At 31.7% G+C, this 21281-nt stretch overlaps 1 long non-coding RNA gene across 1 annotated transcript; it reads right to left on the bottom strand.

Moving 5' to 3' along the window:
* Positions 1-335: 335 nt before the first annotated feature.
* LOC127720173 (uncharacterized) lies at positions 336-1095 on the bottom strand. Its single transcript, XR_007990656.1, has 2 exons — positions 1013-1095; positions 336-414 (listed from the first exon to the last, which is right to left on the bottom strand). It is a non-coding gene; the product is annotated as an uncharacterized LOC127720173 (long non-coding RNA).
* Between the last annotated feature and the right edge of the window lie 20186 nt (positions 1096-21281).

The raw sequence follows: 21281 nt of genomic DNA, 5'->3' as shown, positions 1-21281 counted from the left end.
CTTGAAATGTGAAAATATCTATTGTATCAATCCCAATGATTAATCTCCGTTTACGAGTCTCTACCAAAGTCCATGTCATTAGCAACAAGGTAGATGCCACATGATGAGCTAGAACTGGTTATAATTCAGCAAATATTAAGTTCGATACGGTTTTGTTATGGGGATTGTTGTTTTTTGTCTTTCTGGTCTTTCTGATAACTGTTTTTGCTGAGATTATTATGTGCCCTGTTTTCTTCCTTGGCACACTGGATTTATGCCTTCTTTAGTAAAATCGGTTTTTTTTTTAAACTGTTACAACAATCCATAAGTTCAAAACAACGAGTTAACACTCTTACCTGGATATTAAAATGCAAATCAAAGCAATAACTGCTATAATCGATGTAATGCCTAAAGCTATTCCTAGTCCAATTTTCACTGAAAAATATATCAAAAACTTTCAAATTAACTGCAAGAATTGTCAGTATATTGCGATGTGATCAAAGAGCATGAAATACAATAACAAACTTCAAGTTGTTGAAGGCCGTACGGTGACCTATAGTTGTTAATTTCTGTGTCATTTGGTCTCTTGTGAAGAGTTGTCTCATTGTCAATCATACCTCATCTTCTTTTTTATTATTCAACTGATTTGTTTCGGGATATTATTCAGATGACACTATTTGATTTATCAGAAGTAAGATATATAATTTTTCTTTGCATTATTTATCTGATCAATTAAACAACAGGTCCTTTAAACCTACTATATTGTCTTCACATGTGTTAACATTTTACAAATTTACACGTGCATATGATATGTTGAAAAGGTGATATTATAATTTCACTATCATAGCTATTCAATATTATAAGGAACGGAATAATAATGCAGGACGTTGATTAACTTGTATTTTCTTTAATTGCAGAATATATTCGAATGCAGTTAAAAGGTCAAATATTTTCAAATAACCTTATTAGAGAAAATACTATTTACTTATAACAATTTTTGAATTTTGCATCTACCAAATACATATTTACATACATGATTTGCTGCTTTGGCTTTCGTTGTCGTTGTCGTCGCCGTCATCGTCATCATTATCTTTTTTATGATGCAAATAAGTTGATGATTTATCAGCTAAATATAAAAATGTATAATATTTTAAAAATGCAATAGGTGAAAAGGTTTCACAAATGACGTTTACAATTATCAACTATTTTAAAATACTCTTGACAGAAATTAGTACCCAGATACTTTAGTAGACCTGTTTTATGCCGACATGTCACTCTTAAAAGCATGGATATTTCTTAATTTTTCTACGTATGCCGAAAATAATCATCGGCAATGCCAAGTAATATAACATTTTAGAGAAAAATGAAATATGTGGTACCCATTGGCGCAAACAAAATTAGTTTAGAAAACGATCAATTAGTACGATTACTGCCGATAGTTTGGAAAACAATATGCAACACGTCAACACCATCTCAATTATAAATTGTACTGCAAATTCATTTTATGACAATTTGCTTAATATGATAGTCGCATTCTTTTATATATCATATGATAGAACCGAGAAACTGACTTATATTTGGATGATTGCTTGTGCCCCAGTAGCTTATAATGACATTTTTATATTGTTCTAATTGTGAAATACAAAATGCTATTATGCAATACAAAATGCTATTGTGCAATACAAAATGCTATTGTGCAACAAAAATGTAAGAAACAGTTGTGGCGAAAAGTGAAAACAAATTAACGCACCGTGAAACCGCTTGAAAAATAAGAATGCATAGCAGTAGATGAACATGACTAGTCAATCCCCAAAATATCCCTCCTTAAAAAAAATCACACACCCCCAACCCTATTCCCTAGAAAATCAGATAATCGTCCCTTTACATTCTGTCTTCTATGAGACCTGTCAATATACGCTGTTTTTCGTAGCAGTTATGGACATATAAAGTATTTTGATTCAGCACTGTGTACATTTGGCGTTTCAAATTAAGTTTTTGCTACAATATTTAATTATATACATACGATTCTGTGTAGATGTAGTTGGTGCTACTCTATTGTCGTAGTATTTTATTAGAGGATAAGGAACAACTGGTTCATATCTTGTATCTAAAAATACATTTACATACATTGTTAACTGAACTTAAGGTAACATATGTTTGTTTATCTTCTTATATTCATTGTTTATGTACAAAACATTAACTTAGGAAAATATGATATAAGTGGCGAATAATAAAAATTGAAAGTCAGTTACAATGGTAACAGTCACCTTAATTTTGCAATAACATGCGGATCTTTGGGTTCGTTAGGGGCGTTAAATGAACTTGTCAAAATTAACTGAATTTTCGTGTATAAACATAAAACGATACATTTCCAATAATCAAGTATATTGTGATATTGGTCCTTGCTCTATTACTCTGTAATTGAATAGAAATGTTATCGAGTTGCTTGGCAAAATTCCATTGCGCGTACATAAGAACCAAAAGGGAGTGAAAGGATCTTTGATTGCAGTTATTCATCACAAAACCTCAATGAGAGGCCTTAGACATGAAGCAACATCTTTCAAGGAACTTCAAGTTCGTGTTTGTAATCAAGTGTGGTTGTATCTATTTTTGGATATTTCATATTTGAAATTTAAACCTATGCATTTAGAGATTTTACACCAACATTTGAAATATACTCATGAAAAATGAATATTGTTATTCCTATTAAAAAAAACTATTTGCAGATCCTTCCTTAAAGATATATAGCAACTTACTTCAAAAATAGCATGTACCAATATTTAATGTTTATAAACAATAGGAGATGTGGTTGCCAATGAGACAACTATCTAAATATAGCGACAATAGTTTATCGATGTTCAAATCTAGTGAATCAATTAGGAAGCGGCAAATCAAGGTATCAAACTACAAATGAGGGAATCGAATGAACTCCAAAAGCGATAAAGACTATGTTCCTTTATCTCAAGTTTACGATACTTTTGATTGACTTTTTGGGAATGTTCTGTATGAAATTTGTTTCATAGGAGTACAAAAACAAGTTGGTCAGTAGTAGAGCATAATTAGTATCCATTTGTATACCGACTGCTTGCTGAAATATATATCCACCAAGATCAAGAATATGTTGTTCATAAAAAAGATCAAACATTTTGATAGATCATCTTCGGCAAATTGGTTGTGGGAATCAGTGTGATTCTTCACATTACGGAAATTATATCTTTTGTATCTATTTTTCCCATTTTTGTTAAAATTGTGCAAGAGAAATAATAGTGCATAACCTAGAAAAATAAAATGTTTTAATATACTGCAAAATTTAAAAACTAGAATTGAACAGTTGGAGAAGAATATTAGAAGGTTTAAGAATTCACATCTGATTGACATCACAGATGAAATATACCTATCACAATATTTCTGAAAAAAGAATAGTGGTAGGAACTTTAAAAAAATGTTTAATCGAATATCTTGATGATCTTGTAATATCTTGTTCTTTATAAGGATTATAGTGAAGTTTAGATATCCAGTATAAAAATTGGAGATTTTTTATGTTGATACCAAGGGAGAGAAGGACGGAATTTTGAAACTAAACAATTAAAACAATATTGCTTATGTCTTAGTCTGTTGGAACAACAACATGACGTGGAAAGGATAAGGATTCCACAACCTCGGTGTTCTTGAAAGTGTCTGAAACAGGTGAATTCATCGTACATTGTAGATTTGAATACGTTTCTGAATGCAGCTTTGAAGCAATGTAGTGTCCACATTTAATCCATTCAGAGTTTTGATTCATCTAGGTCGTGTTTTACAAATTTTCTTGCATATTCCTCAACTACATCCATCACTATGTTCAGAAACTGTAAATGAATGTAATTAAATTATGATCTTAACAAACTACGAAATCTTGTTTTCACAAACATGACAACCATTAATTTTACGGCTTTTGTTCTATTGAACATTAAAGTCTATCAATTTCGGTAATGTTTTTAAATAATATCTATCAATTACAATTTTTATGAACTCCATAATTTAAAACAAACCTATGCATTTATAGTATATAGTAGCATACAACAAAGTTTCTGACCAACATGGATTATAGTCCATGACCACTGTACATGTATCTTCCCACATGCACTGGTCTTGTAGGTGTTGGTAGGAAATTGAGGATTTGCAATCATTCCATGTGTAAGTCCATGCTGTACAAAAGATCGGATTAAAAGACTTCCAGCCAAAAACATTCCACTTTGAATGGTACAATATATTCGTTATACCAATAGACTGTTTGTAAGGACATCTTAAGACAACTTCGTTTTGCATGCACACATTTTCTACAAACAGAAAAGTAATTATGTGTAAGAATTGAAAATGGTTTTACACAATAATCATTGTTGGTTTGACAATCCTTACAATTTATATGTCTACATTAGATAGTTCAATAACTTTTAGAAATAAACAGTTGTTTATTTTGTAATTAATAAACCCTTTTACTTAATACAGGCAATGTACGAATATTCAAATGCAAACTTCAAAATCTCCAGTTTACGAAGTATGCAAGTTGTTATCAAAAAGAACTTTGAAATTAATTTGAATTTAATTTTAACAACGACTATTTAAGCTGTTTAATTAAATTGTTTTGGTTTTGATGGACCAGGGGCGTAGCTGCCGTTAGGCACTTTAGGCACGTGCCTACACATCATTATTTCATAAATATTTGTTTGTATTAAAAAAATAATAAACAACGTTATCTGTAGATACACGCCAGTGAAGTCGTCAAAACTCTTTAATTATCGAATGTCATTTGTACACTAGTCCATCATCCGTAGTGAATGGAGTATTGGATATAATGGTATGTCATTATATTCTCCCTTATATAGAAACTATAAACTAGAACTTTGGTTCAGATCATTTCACTTCTATCAACAAGTATTTGAATGAATCTCAACTTAAACACATGATTTTTTTTAATTATTTATGGTCGGCTTTCAACTACTTTCCACTGGGTCTTCATCCGACCTACAATAAAACCCTTGCCACAGTTGAGCGTCTATTTGGCTGTGCAGGGTGTATAAATACGCAGTCACGTCTGGTCAGAATGAGGACGTTAAATTCTATGTCTAGTATTGACAGAATGCCACGCTCTTAACACGTTAAGAAACTTGCAACAACTCTTTGAGGGGTTCGTAGGTGGTTTACTGAAAAGCAAAATTTCTGTTCCTATCCAAAAACCCTAAATTTTGAATGCATGGCGATTCCAAATTTCCAGACCTTCGTCCTGGACGACCCCTATTACAGAATCAAGCTACCTGTTGTATTTATTGTAAATTTGGTTTTGTCCTGAACATGCATGAACTTTTTGACACTGGACGTTTAGCAAGCAATCAATTATTCAACTAGCTCTAACGGTGAAGGTTTCTTTTAAATGTAGGATCGTCAATATGTACTATCAATTGACGTATATATCAATTATCCTCAATCAGAAAGGATTAGATATGAAAATACTAAACAGGTTGTGCTGCTTAATAAAGGGCTACGCTGATCCACACGCTTAGCAATGCATATTGTAAATATTTATTTATTTTTTTTATATATTTCCAATTGTACTGCTGGTTAATTCATCAGTCAGATGTAATTGTAAAATTATGTATATTATAATTACTTCGAAATTTTTTTCATGTATATTATCATGATTGATAAAATGACCAGTTTTCATGTTTTTCTGTACACAAAATTTTGCAACTAAAATGCTGAAAACCGTTTTCCGTCGGGGGGCTTCAAGCCCCTGAACCCCCTACCAGGGCTCTGCCCTGGACCTGCTGGAATTTGTGCCTACAGTTCATTGGATACCTAGCTACGCCCCTGGATGCCCTTAGATGATATGTTGGTATACCTTCAAACACTTTTGGCCGCAATAAAACTTTATATCTGTAATTTTATGATCATGTGCTTTGAGCTGAAAATATCGAATGTTTACATCAGACAATATAATTTTGTATTACCAATTGTTATGAAAGGGAAGATAATAACAAGGGACAGTGGAATATATCAGTCAAAGAACAACAAACAATACCATGGCCTAAAAAAACAAGACGATCATCAAAAACAACATTCTACAAAAGACTAAGCATACAACGAGTTTGTGAAACAAGAACCCTACCCACAGATGTGAATATTAGACAATGGAAAGGGAGGGATATATATTTTTTATTCTTTTTTGTGTTTATTTATCCCCTTGGTATATTTCGCCTGTCTTTTAAATCAATCTATGACACAAAATTTCGAAACAAAACAACCGAAAAGTTATATTAAACTTTACGTCAAACATACGCAAAGTATTATAGATTTATCAAGGGGCAACAAAACGTATAAACCATTATTTGGGATCTCAAACTTTCCTTTACATTTTGTGTTCACAGCGAAAACTGAACAAATGTTCAACCGATATTATGATTCAAATGTTGTTTATTACATTGGTTTTCGTCTCCAAACATTATCGGTAATAACATTTACAAGATTAACGGTATCAATTGTAATGAACGGGATGTACATTTCGACAATTGATGTATCTTCGGTGATGGTTGCGGCATAAATATTTGATAATCCAAAGCCTACCAAAAAGGACAAAATGTAAAGCAAAACCCGGAGTTATGCATTCCTTAATTTGAAATGATCAAGAAATATCGTAACAGCAAAACTTAACGAAGTTACGTATAAACTATTTGGTGATGAAGGAGATAATCAGTTATTGCTTACTGTGTAAGAATTGTCCACTTGAAACACATTGAGTGAACGGCATTATAAACCACAAATTTATTATTGTTCCCACCATGTTGAAGTCGTTACGTTTATCTACGTATGTTTACTTTCATGTGTGCGTTTATTTGCACAAAAAAATCATATCCGTTTGCTAGCTGATAAGCGTGATTGAAGGTAGACAAACGTATCCATATACCTGTATTGAAGTAAATACATGTGTAAAACATGAATCATTTTCAAAATTAACGACGGAGGAAATATTCTTATCCCATATTATGCATTTTACATTCATGCTTATTTAAAACACACTGTCAATTCTCAAACAGTTACAGTTTACATGTATAATGTGACATACCGAATTAGACTTATAACCGGGTTTGTACTAACATGTGAAAAAAAGGAAAATAACGAAAATACCGAACTCCGAGGAAAATTCAAAACGGAAAGCCCCTAATCAAATGCAAAATCAAAAGCTCAAACGAATGGATAACAACTGTCATATTCCTGACTTGGTACAGGCATTTTCCTGTGTAAAAAATGGTCGATTAATCCTGGTTTTATAGCTAGCTAAAACTCTCACTTAAAATTCCATTATATTGACAACAATGTGTGAACAAAACATACAGATATAAACCATACAGGTTAAAATGTCAAAAATAGGGGTACAGCACTCATTATTGTGTTATAATCTAAATCACTATAAAAACAAATAAATATCAAACACGACGGGAGCACCTGAGATCACCCCCAGTTTTTGGTGGGGTTCGTGTTGCTCCGTCTTTAGTTTTCTATGTTGTGTTTTGTGTACTATTGTTTGTCAGTAGGTCTTTTTTTCTTTTTTAGCCATGGCGTTGTTAGTTTATTTTCGACTTATGAGTTTAATGTCCCTCTGGTATATTTCGCCTCTCTTATGATTCTATCTAGTTTTCCCGGTTGTTCAATTGAGAAACGGTACAAAATTAAAAGATATTAGAATTAATTTATTATACCAAAATTCCAAAACGTACATGTATTTATCAGTGCTCCTCAAAACCAAACATGCGAAACTTGATGTACATTAAGTGAGAAAAATATTGATAAATCATAAATTACACACAAAACTTCACCGCTTAGTCGGGAACATAGTCTTTGATTTTAGCAAACTTTAAATGTATACCTTAATTGAAGAATTTCATGGTTTTTCTATCAATAAGGTTGAGTTAGCTTCCACGTTCGGCAAAACTATTTGTCATATATATATATATATATTATTTAATATTTATTTATATATACCTGTGCGTTTTTGTTTCCCTTTTTTATCACTTTTTAATTCTTTTTTGTTATGATATTATTTTTTCGTCTTTGAGATTCGGGTTGTGTAGAATTTTCTCTGCGCGTTCTTAATTGAACGTTTTAAATTAGGACGTTTTCAAGTCAAACCAATCTTTGTCAACTGTTGGCTACATTAGTTGTTCCAATATGTCGTGGATATGGCAGGCTGCTATCTAATAAATTGACGATGACAAAAATAATACTCTCTATTTCTAATGCATTTACCATCATTTTTTAAAAGAACGCCTACATCAAGTCCGGAAAGCTAGAAATATTTATTTGCCCTATTCATATAAAATTTTAATAGTTATTCAATTGTCAAATTGATTTATAATTTTCTGCAACTTTATTTTTCGTCGGACAAATAAAGTGTGATCGACATGTTGCAAAGAAATCGTTGTAGTGAAGTGAGAGTTTTTGATCAATGTTGAACAGCTAAACAAAGTATTATCCTTTCCTTTTGGAATTTTACTAGCGCGTAAGTAGGATGTAATGTGACCTATTGATACATTATACCAGTTCGTCTCCACAGTATAATTATTTTAAAGCTATCAACCAGTATATGATCTTAAGAAAAAGTCTTATCTTTTTTGTTCCAATTTTGTACGTGGGAATTTCACTATAAATATATAACAATTATAGATATATTAGACAGGAATTTCAAAACGGTATAATATATAGAAATTAGCATTTGAAACTGGAAGAAGGTCAAAACAGTAAAAAGGTAATGAAATAAAGATTATGGAGTATTTTCAACCCGAGACTTGCTGTTTTGTGGAAACCTTATTCATGTTATTTCAAACTATAATCCGGGTACCCAAATCGAAAAACATATACTACATTTGTAACATTCAAATGTTTAATGTAACGTTTTTACATTTCTTTATTAAAACGTTATGCTCCTCGTGTATGTCCAAACTATACAGACTTCATTTTCATGATGTGTGCTCCGGAAACAAAAAACCTACTCCAACCGAGTTATGATGAAGAACAATTGTAATCGATACTAAACGAGTTTTAAAGTCACCATTTCGAATTAGTGGACCTATGCGAGGTTTCTGTGTATCAACTCATTATAGAAATGTTTTCGCCTGTGTAGATCTTCAGATATCAGAGGGTAAAATAAACAATACCATGGAAAAAACCGAGAAACGATCAAAAGGTAAACAACAGTATAATAAACACAACATGGAAACTAAAGATTGAGCAACACGAACCACACCAAACCTTGTGTGATATCAAGTGTTCCGGAAAGGTAAACAGATGTTGCTCCACATTTGGCACCCACTTTGTTGTTCATGTAATTACAAACCCGGTAATAAGTCTAATTCGGTAGGTCACATTCGATAATAAAAACGGCATTATTGTAATGACAGTTTGAATTGTCGTCTTATCAGTAATTATACAGATTATCCCCTATTTCTAATTGTGAAATTTTGACCGAGTGTGGCTTCGCATTGTGGGCGATGACTGCTTCATAGGAAACGATTTACCTCTCCTCTCAGGCAGTCACGATCCCTTTGGAGTTCGTGTGATTCCTTTAAATTAGAGGAAATATAATACCGAATTGAATATATTTAATACATTCCTTCATTTTTGTCTTTTGCTCATCTGTGAACTGCGATTGTCACATTTATTTACAAGGGTGAAAGACTTCTTCACTTTAGATCATATAATGGACACATAACAATCAATTGCCTATCATTTATAAGTTACACAGACCTTATCGAAAACATCTTCGAATGAACTGATGCATGACGAAAGAATTTGTCGGACTTTTGTAACTTGGCGCCCCTCGTGTTGTTTGTGAAAGTAACAATTCGTTGATATGGATAATTCGTTAATGTCATATTGGAGAAAACGAATACAGGATTGTTGTTAAGACACATTGGAATTTATCCGTCGTCATCTGTGAAACAGATATAACATTACGGTAAATCAACTCTTGGTGGCTTCTGATAACTTTTTAAAAGAATGACTTGAATCATTGGTTTAATAGCTTCCTTGCTAGCAATAAAATTCTATCACAAAAATCATTATAGGAAACGCAAGCTCTGGAATATCGTATAAACTTTGAGAAATAAATATTCGTGGAATTAAATTATGATGACAACCATCATGAATTTCAGAATTGTTAGCATCAATTCATCGGTTTTTGAATTCGCAGCGCAAATTTGCTCAAATAAGGATATTCATTTATTTTAGATTGATGCTAGTCTTATTTTTATTGAAATCCAGGAGATGTAATATGATTGCCTGTGGGACAACTATCCACAAGTGTTAAAATGAAGGGGTAGTAAGCAATCATTTGCCACTGTACGGTCTTAATTCATGAGAAAAACCCTTACCGTATAGTCAGCTATAAAAGGCCCCTACATAAAAAATGTGAACCAATTCAAACGAAAAAACTACCATATTTTAATGATTATACCAGACGCTGGCACGGTACCCTATATTATAGTTATGTAGAATGCCGTTCTCTACAAACTTATGTGAAGGCAAATATTCAATGTAAATCCAAATTTTTTTAACACGCTATTTTAGTTTTGAAACACAGTTTATTTCATCATTTGATCGAGTTAAAAAATTATATCTACATTTAAAAATAACAGTAACAGTTATCATTTACTTGGCACGTTTTTGTATTGCGAGATTCGAACAAATAAATAAATACGATGATTGACAAATAAAAACGGAAATTGTGCTCTTTCTTGTACGTGTACACTGTTTGAGAAAAATGTAATTATCAATACCATGATCTCTTTAATAATGTGCACCAGCGATTACGTACGCCATTAATATCATATGTTATGCGTTTCAGATTAAATACAATGATGCACAATGGTTAAACCTTTGGAATATTGCCAATAAAACTACCATGGGGAGATATAACAGTAACTATATTGACATTTTCTAAAAATATTCATATAATTTATCATCATACGCTACCGTCGATGTTAGTACTGATTTTTTATTTATAATTTAAAAAAAATAAGAAGATGTGGTATGATTGCCAATGAGACAACTCTCCACAAAAGACCAAATGACACAGAAATTAAAAAACTATAGGTTACTGTACGGCTAAAAATAATGAGTAAAACCCATACCGCATAGTCAGCTATAAAAAAAGGCCTTGAAATGACAAATGTTTATCAATTAAAACGAAATTTTGATTTATTAATTGCAATCCAAAAGGTGTTGTTGTTTCTAGCATGAGGATACAATTATACATTGCAACAAACGATGTTCTAAATAAATTTGATCGAACATATAACTTTGTATTATGCTTCATTTCTTGTAGTAAATGAATTACATAGTTTAAGTTCACATATGTGTATGTGTAAAATTTTTTCAATAGTAAAAGACAAAAAATAAATTAGTTCACTCCTTACAATATTTATAAATAAACTACTTGAAAGCAAACAAAATATTACAATATATATACTAAAAAAATAAAAAAATAATAAATAAGTTCGGATAAGATAAAAGACAGTATTTTGCAAATAAGTGTATAAGTATTGAATGATAGATTTAGATCAAGATCAGTATAGTCATCGTTTTCAAATTGCTCAAAGCGAACAATTATTTTCCAAAATATTTATATGAAATTAAAGTTTTTCTTTGCTTTTGATACAAAGGATACGCGAAAAGAAAGGGGATGGCGTAGAATATTTATGTAATCTTCTGAAATGAATGCAATATTCATTATCAACAGAAAAATACCTAGAGCTCGTTTTAATATCACAGTATGTATGGTCATACAAGTAAAGTATACCACTGCTAGTTTTTATAAAAATTTAGGTATTCCTTTGCTGCAAAACTATTAAAAGAAAAGAAAAAACAAAACACAAAATTCACATGATATAAGTATATAAGAGATCCAAAAGATACTAATAGGACATTCAAACTCATTAGTCGAAATTAAACTGACAGCACCATGGCACACACAAAAAGTCACATTATGGGAAAGAGGACGAGATTGTGGTTACGATAAATGGCAAATATTCGTCGTCATCTGTGAAATAGGTATTCCATAATGGTCAACCAATTTGCAATGGCGTCCCTAAAATTTACGGAGAGATGACTGCAACTTCATAACTCGGAACTCTATGTTTAATACCTTCCTTGTGAGAAGCAACCCACTATCAAGAAAATCATGATTGGAAATACAAAGCTTGAAATATCGTATTAAGTGGGAGATATATACTCCATATGTAGGCGCTGATGGAATGTTGCATCATTAGAATCGATTGAATTCAAATATAGAAAAATGTAATGGAATACAAATTAAAAGGATAAAAGGAAAAAAGTGAAAGATAAAAATGGGGTTTAAAAAAAGACGTTAAAACAAGAAATTGCATTGCCAAAAGCAATGAAATACAAACTACAATCTGAAAAACAATACAGAGACAATTATATTTAACTTATCAATATCATGTTTCCCAAGACTAAAATATTGTAAATAAAAATTCACATTTTTTGTACAATAATTGACATATATAACCAAATGGACAAAAATATAAAAAGATACCAAGGAGACCAACACATTTACATGGAATATCTGCTCTTTTTATATCATAATGGAAACAATATATTGCTATCATTATATGCAATAAAGATATTGGATACGACATCAACATTAATAAAAATAGGTGATGATAAATAAGTATCAATAAATGTCTGATAAATATGTAGATTGGGATTTAAACGGACTTAAGAGGACATGCAAATGTGCAATATCTGCCTAGATACCAATCGGAATTGTTGCATAATAGGCATTTCTGCATATGAAAGCAATATCAAGTGGACCATTTAAGAATACTAAAATAATATTAGCATCAAGATTAACATTTTCGATTTCATATAAAATAAGAACTAATAAAAGTATGTTTCTGGATTATTATTGCTCTAACATTTGTTCTTTAACAGAGTTTTCGACCGTTTTAATTTTTAATCTAAATGCTTGACCAATGTGACATTTCGAAATTGAAACTGTAGACTCGGTTTGACAAGGATAAACACGGCATTGACCGAGACATTGAAATTGATTATTTTTAAATCACGAATATATCATACACAACATATTAAAAAATTATAAACCTTTTAAAAAACAAAATGTCCACTGTAAGGCTACCCGGTTCATGATAAACTAGTACCCGTATGCGTCGTGTAAACGTTAATTTATAAGATTGTCAAATGATATCAGTTCTAACATGTAATGCAGGCAAATGCACAATACTTGTTTCACTACAATTCTGAAGACAAAGTTAAGTAAGTAATTCATTAATGTGTTTGTTACTAGATACTTCAATGTAGTCACTCTTATACATTTGATACTTTTGGTGATCAATAGTTCACTTGTTCGTATGTGTTTCCGACGGCTTCTTCATATGAAGGCAGAGCATAATCACTGCCGCTAAATGTATCTACTCTGTCTTCCATTGCGTTGCTAGATCCTCGATTTAAAACTGAAATCTGGTATAAACTTGGGTTTTGATCATACGTCATGCGGTTTCTATGAGGCGTCAGTTTTTGTCTTTGTTCACGTTTGTTCAGTCTAAACAGTGTTGCAAAATAGAATAATTCTATATTTGGCATTTTCGTTCATTTCAAGTATTATGTTACATTTTTTAAAATATTAAAATTTAAAAAGCTCTCAAATCTTATTTTTCACCTATATGATTATTGTATGAAATAACATTTTACGCATAATAGCAGCATTCTTGGGTTGAAAGAGCTCTCACTTGTTACAATCATAGTATGAAATTCGGAATATTGCTTGTAAATGCAATAGAACCCCGAATATAAATTTGACCAAATAGAAAGTTTATGTTATATACATCATCTGTTAGAGACTTGAACTCAACGTGCAATCGAACCAATATACCGCAATGCCATTAATGACAATAAGATATGGATTGATACAATAGAAAATTAATGCTGTAGACATATACGCAATCTGTAAGACATTAAGACTGATTAAAAACTAATAGCATGATAGAAGTGGATAGCAAAAAGTAAAATCACAAAAATACTGAACTCCGAGGAAAATTCAAAAAGGAAAGTTCCAAGTTCCTAATCAAATGGCAAAATCAAAAACTCAAACACATCAAACCAATGGATAACAATTGTCATATTCCTGACTTGGTACAGACATTTTCTTATGTAGAAAATGTTGGATTGAACCTGGTTTTATAGCTAGCTAAACCTCTCACTTGTATGACAGTCGCATCCAATTCCATTATATTGACAACGATGCGTGAACAAAACAAACAGACACAATAGGTAAAAATGTCAAAAATAGGGGTACAGTAGTCAACATTGTGTTATCATCTCAATCACTATAAAACAAACAAATGTAACAAAGAAGCAAAAAAGGCATACATCAAATTTTACATCCTCATTTTGCAAATTACAACTGTCGATACATACACAACTTATAAACAAGTACTCCGACTCGATTCTTGGTGGGGTTCCGGTTGCTCAATCTTTAGATTTCTGTGTAATGATTTGTTATTAGTCTTTTCGTCGTTTTTCTATAGACAATATGTGACTGATAATTTTTGACTGTCCTCTTGTTGTCTTCTCTCTTATATATGTGTAAATACCCTTTATTTGTAAATTCGTAGACAGTCGTTTGATTTATATCAAGTGATTCTCCAGACTTAATATTATAAGCTGGATAGCAAATTTCTTTTAAAAAAATAAACAGGTAGATTATAACTAACATACAAGAAATCATGAAATTATTATCACCAGGGTTCATGAGTTTCAACAGACAGTTTGTAATGTAAGAAGGAATAACCGCATATGATTGATTGATTGATTTTTTGGTTGCTTAACGTCCAGGACGAAACTGCATAGGATAATAAGTTTTTACCGAATAATTTAATGTCTTGACTACTTATGATGTCCCACTATTGATAAGATACAAACTTATAGCGACAATCAAGGCCTATTGTGTTTGATCATAATTTGTCTCCGTATACGACTTACAACTAAATTGCATTCCTTAACAACACGGTGAATGACATATGTTGAATAGGAACTGATTTTCATTCAATAGGAATTGCTGTCTTCTTTTTATCTAGTATGTGTGGTTTTTTTTTATCTGAACTATGTCAAAAGTCCATAAGTGAAGAAATGTGAGCTAATAGACTAACCTAGACTTTAGAACGCAAATCAAAACAATAATCGCTATAATCGATGTGATGACCAAAGCTGTCCCTAGTCCAATTTTGACTGAAAAACATAATGAAACGTTCAAATTAGTTGACAATCTTTTCAGTATACTTAAGTGTGTTCATATTGTATAATACACAACATGAAAGCGTTAATCTGATTTCCGTGTTAACGACACAAAATTCTTGAATAATCTCGAAACCAAAAGTAATTATAGCCAAAACATAAAAGGTTTGAAAGCAGATAACAAAGAAAGACCCATAAAAATCTGACAAAATACTCATAGAAAATCTTTTGCCGTGGACTTATAACCTTAGTTTTTATAAAACTACTCTAAGTCATAAAATAGAAAATTATAGAGACAAGATACATAATATGTCTTTCTTACTGAAGCAACAACATACCTTAGTTCCCTGCATTTTCATTTTACATTTCAGGATAATTGGAATTTTACGCAAAAACATATCTTTATGTGAATAACACTGCAGAAAGTTGTTTGAATTCAATTGGTTTTAATTGAGGAATAAATTTTAAATGAGTTAAATGGTTACGTATTGTATGTCGTACATTATTAAAGAAAATAATTATTATGTTTCATAATTTACGTTTTTTGCATTAACACAATAAATTTTCACATACATGGTGTGTTGCCTTGGCTTTCGTTGTTCATTATGTCTTTATAGTTGTTGTTGTCAGCATCGTCGTTTTTATGGTGCTTATAAGTTGTTGTTATATCAGCTAAGTTCAAAAACATATGTTATATAAATTACAAAAGGTAACAGGTTTTGAATTATCATGGTTTTTTCTAGGAAATCGCGATATTTCAATGCAACCAATGTAATAACAAAAGTTATTTAGAGATAAAAGTGTGATGTTCAGCAAATACTATTGTCTTTACCATACGTCATGCTCTTTATTGCACAGAGTTTGAATATGTGAATAAAACATATATTAACTGACTATACGGTATGGGCTCATTGTAGGAGGCCTTACGATGACCTATAGTTGTTAATTTCTGTGTCATGTGGTCTCTTGTGGAGAGTTGTCTCATTGGCAATCACAACACATCTTCTTATTTCTATAATATCTGTTGTCATACTTCCGCTGAAATTCAAAAAACAACCGCATGAAAATAGCAGAATAAAAGCATGTTGTGCAAATCCAAAGTTAATTGTACAGAATTTCAAAACAGAATTACATGAAAGAAATTATGTATTTGTTTTTTATTTCATAACTAGAAAAAGACAGACACCACTATGGTCGAGTGGTACAATTGTTTAATGGTTTGTTTCAAACCAGAAGCAGTACAGATTATAGGTATATAATAAATATATACATGTATATCATAACAGAACACTTTGAATACAATCGGTGACAAGAATACAAAGTATAAATCATTCAAAGGATTGTGCTGAAAAATCTGTGGCGTATATTAAATATTTTCCTAAATTAGATAATAATTGTACATTCTTTGTTGACAAGTACTGAACTAATTTAAAAACAGATGCATTTGTACAATAATACCTTTTAATATATTATTTTTATATTGTCATATTTTGGACATTTTAAAATAAAATAAAATTCATACTTAATATTACCATGGTTACATAAAATACATAATCTTTATTTCTTGCTCTTTTTATGAATCTACCATATTCAATATTTAGCTTGTATAAACAAAGTCTATACTTAGTTACAAATCTAATACATTGTGGAGATAAGTTTTTTTTTCAAATAAAACTGTAATTGACAAATGATAAACCATAAATTCTACACAGAAAACTTAACAACTACCAAGCAATTTAAAATTGTGCTTCTAAAGTGTAAATCGACATATTTCTTGCAGAAATACTGTGAAACTGTTTACTCGCGTAGTGGTATTAACCATATGTGGATTCTTAAAAATTCTAAAGAACTTCTAGATAATTTTAAATCTCGGTCTTTTTCTGAGATTAGTTCTATCAAAACTTTTGATTTTTCAACCCTGTATACCACCATTCCCCATGTGAAATTGAAAAATCGCTTGAAAGAAATAATCCACAATGCCTTTCATCATAAAAATGGTAGCATACGGTATAAATTTATTACTTTGGGATATCATAAGGCATATTTTGTTAATAGTGAACAAAAGGGTAAAACATGCTACACAGAAGAACGGGTGGTCGGTATGCTGGAGTTTCTTATCGACAACATATTTGTTGAATTTGGAGGTACACTTTATCAACAAATTGTCGGCATTCCTATGGGAACGAACTGTGCGCCTCTCCTTGCCGACCTCTTCTTATTTTCATATGAGTCGGAGTTCCTTCAGACACTTGTCAAAAACAAGAAGATCAAAGAAGCCAGACTATTTAATTTCACTTTTAGATATATTGATGATGTTCTTTCCATTAACAATCCAAACTTTTCTGATTGGGTTCCATTAATATATCCCCCAGAACTAGAAATTAAAGAAACAACAGACACGGCTTCCTCCGCCTCATTTTTAGACTTATATCTCGAATTTGACATACACAGTCATCTCAGTACCAGAATCTATGACAAACGAGACGATTTTAGTTTTAAAATTATAAATTTCCCCCACCTTAGTAGCAATATACCAACTTCACCTGCATATGGGATATACATTTCCCAACTTATTCGATATTTAAGAGCTTGCAGCTCCTACTCAGACTTTGTAAAACGTCAACAGTGTCTGAGCAGAAAGTTGATGAACCAGGGGTATGTCAAAGAACGTCTCGTCCTTTTTCTAAAAAAGTTCATCGGAAGGTACCAAGACCTTGTTGATAAATATTCCGTATCAACTTCACAAATAATACATGATGGTCTTGAAGTATAGATTCTGCATACTGACGTTGTTTATCATCTTAACAACGTGTAATATTGTTCTTTCATTTGTCTTTGTTCTATTATTAATATTACTTTTGCTGGTTTGTTTTCTGTGATATCCATTTGACGTGGCTAGGTACTTATACATCCCGTCAATGTGTTTGTATTATCTTTCATTTTTGCTGGTGTGTTTTGTATATGCGACTTTTTGTGTTTACGTGGTTCTTATAACGTGACTCTGTACTTTAAAAGATCCCGTCATTATGTTATTGTTCTATTATATGTCATTATGTTGTTGTTCTATTATAAATTTGAAAATACTTTGAACGACAAACGACAAATTTATTTTACTCGCGTAGTGGTATTTACCATATGTGGATTCTTTAAAATTCTAAAGAACTTCTGGACAATTTTAAATCTCGGTCTATTTCTGAAATTAATTCTAACATAACTTTTGATTTTTTAACCCTGTATACCAACATTCCCCATGTGAAATTATAAAATTGTTTTGAATAAACATTGAATGACAAACTTTTTTCTTATGTGACGTTTACATTTTCTGACGTCAGACACGCGAAGCAATGAATGTGGTTTTTAATTTGATAGATGCTTTTGTGCTTTTTTTGTAAATAATAGTTTGTTTTGATATTGTAACACAGTGATGACTGCTGTACCCATATTTTGACTATTTTATTTATAATGTCTGTTTTGTTCACGCATCGTTGTAAATATAACGGAATTTGATAAGACTGTCGTACAAGTGAGAGGTTTAGCGCTATAAAACCAGGTTCAATCCACCATTTTCTACATTTGAAAATGCCTGTACCAAGTCAGGAATATGACAGTTGTTGTCCATTCGTTTGATGTGTTTTGTCATTTGATTTTGCCATGTGATTAGGGACTTTCCGATTGAATTTTCCTCGGAGTTCAGTATTTTTGTGATTTTACTTTTTAGTGAGCAAAAAACAATGTCAATAGTTCGCAATGCTGTTGCCTCAAACAAGAAAATGTGAATGGTATTGTTGCTTCGACAAATGTAATACATCCGTGGTCACCTCTCATACAGATATTGACTTATGGTCAACTCAATCATGTATAAGTAGGTGTATTGATAACAAGATTCAATGATCCCATTATAATTGTATTATCGCACCGCGGGTAAATTATTACGTTGTGATTGGTTTAACGCCGTCACATGGTGACCCCTATAGATCCGTATAGGGTTAGTAAATTTCAAATTGGGTTCATGACATCACGTCTCCTGTTAATGGTTACGTCATCTTTTGATGTTGTTGAATTTCATTGTTTAATTGTCTTCGAAACGCAGCAGGAAAAGTCCCGCGTGCGATAAATTCGTTATACGATTCACTACTGACCCCCTACGAACTATAGAGGGTTAGTAAAATCCATAGGAGATTCGGCCTTCGTCCTCACCCCTATGGATTTTACTAAACTTCTATGGATCCATAGGGGGTCAGTAGCGACCCATATAACTTATAATAGTATGACAAGAATCTTAATGAATAAATCAATTTAGCCACAACGAAAGACTTGAAGGACAATAAAATGTATATACATCTATATAATGCAAGCGATGGCTGATTCATTATAGGACTGTTCAAGAAAAGAACAATCAAATGTTCAAATGCTTTGTCGGCTTGTAGGAGCACAAAACTAAAACATAAATGATGAATGCTTCCGTTCATTGCTTGTCTTCCTATCCTTGACTATTTATAAGCTCTTTAACAAAATAGCCATGATTACTAACCCGTGTTTCCAACGAGAAAAACCTTCGTTTATTACAAAAATGCTAACACGGATTGTGCCTGTGTTGCAAATACTATAACATCTACGTTTCAAATTGAGTTCTTGTAATAAGTTTAGATAGTATACATACCTGTAGATGTTGTTGAAAAGGTAGTTTGAGATGTGATTGTCGTTAAACGATTGCCATAGAATTTGATAAGTGGATAGGGATCAGCTGGTCCATATCCAGATTCTCAAAATAAAATTAATGTATGTATGGTAAAGTAAACTGTTAACGAAGGATTCAAAATGCTTTATGTTAGTGTAAACAAAAATACTGCTTCCATCTACGGTATTTGGTCTTTGGTGGATAGTTGTCCAATTAGTAATCATATTATATCTCCTTATTTCATATTGAAAAGACGATAATAGTCGCACAGTTCATAATTCTATTGTGCTGTACTTGTGTACGCTAGTAAATTAATTTTAGGTGTTCGTTGTTTTTTTGTGGTTTACATGTTGAAATACACAATTCTATTATTTATTTATGTATTTCTCTGTCCTGAGTGTAAAAAAAATAAAATAACTATACTATTTTCAATGAAATGTTGATGTTATAGAAAAAGAATAACAAATATATGATAAAAGTTTTCAATTCCTTTTTTAAAAGAAAAGATCTTATGATTTTATCTGAATGGTAAAATGGACTTTTAATAATAAATAACAATTACAGTTTCAAAAGAATTTAAGCATACCTGTACATATGTAGTAAATAGTACAATACAACAAAGGATATTGTGAACATGGAGTGTAGTGCATAACTACTGTATATGTATCTTTCCCCAAGCACTGCTCTTGTAAAGGTATGTAGGAAATAGAAGATTTGCAACCATTCCATGGTTTGGTCCATACAGTACATGAGCTTCAGTCCCGAAAAATATTCAACCGTGATCTATATAAAACATCCGTAATAACGATATACTGTCTGTTTGGACAATCTAAGACAACTTCGTCATCCATACATACATTTTCTACAAACAAAATGCAATTATGTGTAAGAATTGAAAATAGTGTTTGTATGCAAATAACCCGAGGGTTTCATCAGATCAGTTGTCTGGCATATTTATAACAGACTTGTCTTAAATGGTCCGTTTAGAAATTCTTCTATTATAAACTAGTTCCAACCCACACGGGCAGAGTTTACCTTAGAAGTATTTGGTTTTTTCATGTTCCTTTTGATCAATTAACTCTTCGCGTGTTTCGGTACTTATAAAATTGAGAATAGAAATGGGGAATGTGTCAAACAGACAACAACCCGACCAAAGAGCAAAAAACACAAGGCCACAAAATGGGTCTTTAACACAACGAGAAAATTCCGTACCTGGAGGAGGGAAGCAGCTTGTCCCTTAACAAAAAAATGCGGCGGGATTAAACATGTTTTGTGAGATCTCAACCCTCCCCCTTTACCTCTAGCCTATGTAGAATACAAA

Source organism: Mytilus californianus, unplaced genomic scaffold (genome assembly GCF_021869535.1).
Source record: "Mytilus californianus isolate M0D057914Y unplaced genomic scaffold, xbMytCali1.0.p SCAF_11, whole genome shotgun sequence".
Taxonomy (NCBI): Eukaryota; Metazoa; Mollusca; class Bivalvia; order Mytilida; family Mytilidae; genus Mytilus; species Mytilus californianus.
Note: the sequence above shows the minus strand (reverse complement) of the source record. Positions and strands in the feature narration are given on the sequence as shown.